At 36.8% G+C, this 7,889-nt stretch overlaps 1 non-coding gene across 1 annotated transcript; it reads left to right on the forward strand.

Moving 5' to 3' along the window:
* Positions 1-7,148: 7,148 nt before the first annotated feature.
* Positions 7,149-7,340, forward strand: LOC111826569. The gene has a single exon (XR_002829925.1). It is a non-coding gene; the product is annotated as a U2 spliceosomal RNA (small nuclear RNA).
* Positions 7,341-7,889: the final 549 nt, after the last annotated feature.

A 7,889-nucleotide genomic window follows, 5' to 3' on the forward strand; every position in this document is an offset into this window, starting at 1 on the left:
TAAGAGGTTTCCATATTCTTAAGCTTAAAACATACTCTAAATATACATCAGTGAATTCACTTCTCCTCTTTTATCTTTCCACCCACTGACCGCCTCATGACACTACCTCCTTCATAGGAAGGTTGTGTCAATTCATACAGATTATGTCAACTCTTGGGGCCTGACAAGGAGCAGGAACTATAGAAACTGAAAATGCAAAATAAATAATGATGGGAATTAGATACTAATCAAATATATGTCTTTAGTTTGCCATATTACCAATTAAGATGTGGTCTCAACTTTCAAGTGACATTTGTATGTAGGTCCTGTCCATTTTCCTCTGACTGATCCAAAACATCCCTCCTAATAAAATTATTGGGTCATCATTTTACCCCTTGAAGCTCAGATTTACTATAAGATTTACACGGATAAAAATGGTTTAATCCTGACCTAGAGACAACTTAAGCAGTAGATTTTTAAGCACATTTTTTAAAAAAGCTATAGCCCAGCCAATGTGGCTCAGTGGTTGAGCGTCAACCCATGAACCAGGAGGTCAGGGTTGGATTCCCGGTCAGGGCACATGCCCAGGTTGCGGGCTCGATCCCCAGTGTGGAGCATGCAGGAGGCAGCCAATCAATGATTCTCTCTCATCATTGATGTTTCATCTCTCCCTCTCCCTTTCTCTCTGCTATCAATTTTAAAAATTAAAAAAAAAAGCTATAAAGCTTTCCTGTGTATATCTCCATACATTATTCGAAACCAAAAATTTAAATAGAACCATTCAGGTATCATTCCTTATTCCTTCCTAAGCCACATTTTCCAGGACAACAGTTATAACTAGGTCTTCATAAATACTCACTTCCTAAAAATGACACAAGTCCACATTGCTTTCATATCAAAATCCATGAATTCTAACATACTGTGTTATGAAATAGCCCTATGTAAGAGCTGCTAAAATGTGAAACATTATCTATTATAATTAACTAAATACAGTATTTCTATCCTTTACTAGGCTCCTTTATATCATTATTAAATTAACTAGAGGCCCAATGCACGAATTCCTGCATGGGTGGGGTCCCTCGGCCTGGGGGGGGGGGGGGGGACTGCCGGAGGTTGGCTGGCCGAGGGAGGTTGGCTGTGGGAGCACACTGACCACCAGGGGGCAGCTCCTGCGTTGGGCGTCTGCCCCTGGTGGTTAGTGCTCATCATAGCTACTGGCTGGTCGTCTGGTCATAATGGTCACTTAGGCTTTTGTATGTATAGATATCTAACTGATTAACTAAGGGCCTTTATTTCAGTAATTTTTTTTTCAGTCATGATTCCTATAGCCTAAACTCAGATTATCAGAGAACATATTGCTTTGACTTTTAATAAAGGAATTATTGGTTCTATTTGAGTGAACACACACAATAATGTGGATACAGGTCTATATTTTCAGAATAACTCTGACTGTTTACAACTAAAATCTTCTTCCTGCCAAGGTTCAGTTAGATGCTATTAGTTTTTTTGTATATATTTGTTTACTTGATTTGAACCCTTACCCTAACAAATGTGGTCTTTTTCACAGCAGTGGGATATATGAAACAATATTGAACTTATACCTGAATTCATGCCCTAATCCTGCAAAGACACTACTAATTGTATAACTTCCTATTTCTGTATACCTTATTTGTATACTGTCAAATGATTAACTTCGATTACTTGTTTTTATAAATCCTTTATGAATTTTAAGTCTAGTCCATTGTAAACATTATGAGCTACAGTAGCTAATTTTGTTCATTTTAATAAATGGGGTATTCATAAATATGCCTTAATGATTGCTCTAGTGATCATTATTTCGAGAAAGCTAAAAAAGCCTGCATATTGTTTAAGATGGAAACTCTTCCAAAATTAATCTTTAAACACAATTCTTATTAAAGTCCCTGCAGACTCTTTGGAGATATTGACAATCTAAAGTTTATATAGAAATGCAAAGGATCCAGAAGGGCTAAAACAGTTTCAAAAAAGGAAATCAAAGTTGAAGAACTTAAATTTCCTGCATTTAAAGCATATTATAAAGCTACATAAATCAAGACAGTACGGTATTGACATAAGGATGTACAGACAGATCAAAAGAACACTATTAATAGTTCAAAAGTAAATCTACATTTATGGTTAATTAACTTCTGACAAAAGTTCTATGTACGGCATTTCATGAGGACAGGATGATCTTTTTAACAAATGGTGCTGAGAAAAAACTGGATACATATATGCAAAGAGATTAATTTAGACTCTTATCTCACACCATACTCAAAATTAATCATAGACCTGAATGTAAAAAAATCGAATTATGGAAGAAAACATAAGAGAACATCTGACTTTGAATTAAGACACAAAGTTCTTGGATACACCACCAAAAACACATTCAGTAAAAGAAAAAAATCGATAAACTGGATTATTTTCAGTGTGTGTGTGTGTGTGTGTGTGTGTGTGTGTGTGTGTTTAATTGGCTTTAGAAGACACCATTAAGAAAATGAGTAGAAACCAATTGACTGGAAGAAAACATTAGTAAGCCAAATATGTCTGATAACAGATTTACATCCAGAATATATAGAGAACTCTAAAAACTCCACAGTAGGAAGACAAAAAAACAACAACACAAAACCTAATTTAAAATAGCCAAAAGATTTGAGTAGACATTTCACCAAAGCTGATATATCAGTGGCTATGAAATGGCACATGAAAAGATGCTCAAGATAATTAGTAACTAGAAAAATGCAAATTGAAACCACAAGCTACCACTGCCCAATCACAAGAATAGTTATAATAGGAGAAACTGTCATCCTAACACATTGCTGATGGAAATTTAAAATGATATAGTACTTTGGAGAAGAATTTGGCGGCTTTGTAAAATATTAAACATAAATTTACAATATGACCTAGCAATTCCATTTCTACGTATCTACCCAACAGAAATGAAAATAAATATCTCTCTACACAAGACTTGTACACAAATGCTCATGTTAGCATTATGCATCATAGCCAAAATGTGGAAACAATCCAAACGCCCATCAACTGATGAATGGGTAAATAAAATGTGGTCTATCCAAACAATAATTTATTACTCAGCAAGGAAATAAACTAAACTACTGACACATGCTACCACATGGATGAGCCTCAAAAACATTACACTAAGTTTAAGAAGTGAGACCAAATTATATATAATTTCATTTACATAAAATGTAAAGGCAAATCTATAGAGAGAGAAAGATTAATGGTTGCTTGGAACTGGATATCTGCAGAGGGGTATGAGGAAGCCCTTTGGGATGATGGAAATATTTTAAAACTGGATTGTGTGATGGTGCACAATTTTGAAAATGTACTAAAAATCACTGACTTGTAGATTTTGGTGAATCTTATGGCATGTAAATCATACCAGAAGAAAGATATTAGAAAAAAAAAGACATTCATACTATCTTTTAAAATTTGTTATATCAGAAAATCAGCTCGATCTATTCATGAATCTATCTTACTAATGAGAAAAAATTAGTTTCTACTTGGAAAAGTTTATAAGTAGGAACTTTAATCTTAAGATACTAAATTCAATACTTTTAAAACATTACTAATCACAACCACCTATTTTGAACTGAAAAATTCTAATTACAGAGTTCTTGAGACACAGGAATTATCCATGTTAGTAGATAAAATAATTAAATTTATAAAATGACAGATATGTCTACAATAAATTACTCAGACATTACTTTGTTAATTATATTTACACATAATTGTTATTTCCATAATAAATTACTCCAACTTCCTATTATTTGTAACAGAATTTCAAAGTTATATTTATTTTATCTTCAAGCACATAACCAGAATCAGATAACACAAAGGCCTTATGCTAAATACACATAAATTCCTCTATCAACTGACTATGAACTACGCTAAATATTTGCTGGTAATATAATGTTTTAGTAATGGAGATATGCCTATCACATTTTTGTTGCTATTACATACATTTAAATCCAAATTATAACAGAGACAATTTGCACTAATTAGATTAGCTAATATAATTATTTGCCTAGCCACTCCTCGCAGCATTTTATTTGTTTGGCTGTTAACTTTAATGAGTTTTATAGAACTCTTTAAAAAAAAAAGAATAGCTTATTGATTTTTAGAGAGTGAAAAAGGGAGAAGAGAGAAACATTGATGTGAGAGTGTAATATCAATTAGCTGTCTCCTGCACGCCCCCTACCAGGGGTCAAGCCCACAACTCAGGCATGTGCCCTGACCAGGAATAGAACCAGCAACCTTTCGGTACATGAGACAATGCCCAACCAATTGAGCCACACGGGTCAGGGCATATGGGCTCTTGACATAAAAATTCTTAGGATGTGAATAAGTAGATAAAACATATTATTTTATTTCTGCCATTTAAGTAAGCTTACCATTCAATTCTTATGCATGTCCAAGGTCTTCTTAACCTCTTAACCTGATCACACTGCACTGCCAGTCAGTGTAGACAATCTCTCACAAAGAGTCTACTGATATCTAAAATCCTCTATAATGTGCTTCCATCTTCATTTATCCACATCTGAACTTGGTAGTACGCTAGGCCCCTTTCAACCTAAAGGTATGTTTCTTCCTTTACTTTTCATCAATTTCATCTTATTAAAGTAACTACTATGAAACATCTGGTAATATAATACTTTCATTCTCCTGCTACATTACCCACAAAACAGTGGATGACAGTTTGAAATAATCTGCTCTATTTACTTCCAAATTATAGAATGGGAAGCAAGTTTCAACTTTTGTATACTTTTCCACCGGAAGAGTACAAAAACATTCATACTGGCATTCAGGCCCCATTACATTATCTCCAACTAGTTCACATGTATAGCCTGTTAAATAATCACTTGAAATTCATCAAATCTTTTCTAGCTCAATGAAATCTAAGTGGGTTCCTGGGAGGAGGTGAAAGGTAAAGGCGAAGGTATCCAACTTTACTATCATTGGAGCTAAAAATAAGAGTATTAAAATTCCTTCAAAACACCTAGGGTATATAAAGTTTGGTGAATACGAATCTAGTCACTGAATATCATGCGATCTGGAGTTTTCTGAGCTACTAGAGTGGCTGCCCTCAGATTTCAGCGTGCACAAGAATTACCTTGGATTCTTTTAAAATACATTTCTTAGATCTGAGGTACACTCTGAAATTCCAGTTTTAAATGCAGAGACCCCCAACTTCCTCGACCTCACCCCCACTGCCATGGCTTTGATAAAGAGTTTGCACACCAGACTTTCAGAAACAGGGCATCAAAAGCATGAGCAAGTAGCTGGTGATATGGGCTCTCTGCAGAAGATGATCCTATAGTTTAGGTGAAGCCAGGCAGAGGTAAGAGGACTGAAATAAAAGCCTGAGGCAAAACATCTTTAAGTGCTTGTGAAGAGAAAAAAAGATGTTTAGATCTCATTTTATTTAATGGAAAGCAACAGGCAAACAGAAGCTGTTTAATAATGCCAAAATTGGTCTGGGTTGATCAGTCCCATTCCCTAATTATCTGAGTTAAAGCCTAAATAGTTAATAATTTATTGCATATTCATGCACAGTAATTATGAAATGAAATCAATTCTCTCTTGCTGGAAAAGGCAAGGCCCAATCTATCTCATCCCCAAGGGCCTCCCAACACCGCCATGCAATAATTCTGTTCAAATATCTGGGAGCATTGAAATGGCTGAGTTCCCATTTTCTCACTTCTCTCAGTCTAGGACTTGGCATTAGAATAAAGATGAGATGGAGACAAGATGATGTGCTCACCATGGCTGCACCCTGAATGCACTCTGCATTAAATTATGATCCTCACTTGGCTAGGGGAATCTTAAAACTTCCTTTCAGGAACACCCCCCCCCCCAATCATAATCCAAGACAAACCATTGGTTCTCCCATGGCCTCAAAATATGTCAGATTACATCCCTAACTTAATATACTTCCCATCTATTAGGAACCTGGAATGCCTCTGGTTACTCTTAATTTTGCAAACACAAAGCCATAAGACCATCTGGGGTAAAAATATAATTTCAATTAAGCAAAAACATTCAATTGTGTGTAAGCACAATAAAAATGTGCTCTGTTTTAATGTTGCATAAAAAACATTTTAAGACTTCCTTAAATAATTTCCTGGGGGATAGGATATCAAGATAGCCAAGTAAGTGGAAGCTGCACTCATCTTCTCCCATGACCACATCGAAATTACAACTAAATTATAGAGCAATCAACGTAGAGAACCATCTGAAAGTAGCCAAACCCTGGCTGGGTAGCTCAGTGAGTTAGAGCATTGTCTAATATGCCAAGGTTGCAGGTTCAATCCCCAGGTCAGGACAAATACAAGAATCAGCCAATGAATACATAAAGTGGAACAACAAATCAAAATCTCTCTCTAAAAATCAATTAAAAAAAAAGAGTAGCTGAACCTAAGTCCTATAACTAAGAGTATAAAGAAGAAGCTACCGCAAGACTGGAGGGTCAGAAACACAAAATGGGTTGGCTCCACACCCAGGTGTGTTAGTTGAGACTCCAGAGGGATATTTCACCTGCCAAGGTCCCCCCTGGACCCCACACTAGGTTCCCCAGCCCGTGGCACAAGAACCAGGAAGAAGAGCTCACATAACATCTGGCAGTGAAATTCAGTGGGGATTCCATCCATGCCTGGGTAAGACGGAAGGTTGTGGAAATTCAGGCACCCTCTTAAAAGGACAACTCACAAACTATCACAGGCACTCACCCTGGGCACCAGCAGAGGGACAACAGCTCAGGGGGTATCAAGGACAGACAGCTCTGTGGCTTCAGGGTAGGGGCAGAAGGGATAGCCTCTGATGCCCCTGTGTTGAGTCTTCCTATTGCACAGTCCCCTGGCACCATCTTCCCGGGTTAAACACTTTCCTTACGGGGCATTAGCCTGGTGAGCTCCACTAGCTCCACCCTTCTGACTCCCTGAGGCCCTGTCCTCCCCAACTCCCACAAGGCTAGAGGCTCTGTCAGTGGCAGCCAGCCTGGGCCCATGTCAGACTATTCCGAAAACGGAACAGGAAGGAAGACTCCCAACTTCACTTTATGATGCCAGCATAATCCTGATCCCAAAACCTAAGAAAGACATTACCAAAAAAAAGAAAAAAAAAGAAAATTATAGACCATCGCTTCTCAGCCTTTTGGCTAAGATCAAGAGTAGGAATCTGCTCTTATCAGATTAACATCTGTTACATCCTCTATCCAAGAAATCCACATTAAATGAATTTTGGGGGCAGAGAGATGAATAGGAGCTTGCTCCTCCCACGTTGAGCATCGGCCTGATATTCCAGTACTTCTGGGGAGCAGTGCACCCCTTCAGGGACACAAAAGATAATCAAGAAAAAAAGTATAGGGCAATGTCCCTGATGAACACAAGTGCAAAAATCAACAAAATATTAGCAAACTGATTTCAGCAATGCATTTAAAAAATTATACACCTTGATCAAGTGGGATTTATTCCTGGGATGCAAAGTTGGTTCAATGTTGGCAAATCACTTTTATGAAATCTAAAAACAAAATAAAACATACGCAGACTCATAGATGCAGAGAACAGACAGTTGCTAGAGGAAAGGGGGATTGACGGGCTGGGTGAAAAAGGTGAAGGAATTAAGAAGTACAAATAGATATTTACAAATTGTCACAGGAATTTAAGTACAGCATAAGGAATGTGGTCAATAATATTGTAATGACTATGTATGGTGCCAGGTTGGTACTAACTTATGGAGAGGAATCACTTTTTAATTATATAACTGTCAAATACTGTGCTGTATATCTGAAACTAACATAATATTGAATGTCAACTGAAATTGAAATCTATAATAATAAAAGTGTAATATGCTAATTAGACCAGTCAGCTGAATGACCT

The sequence above is a fragment of the Myotis lucifugus genome, unplaced genomic scaffold (genome assembly GCF_000147115.1).
Source record: "Myotis lucifugus unplaced genomic scaffold, Myoluc2.0 scaffold_1, whole genome shotgun sequence".
Lineage (NCBI taxonomy): Eukaryota > Metazoa > Chordata > Mammalia > Chiroptera > Vespertilionidae > Myotis > Myotis lucifugus.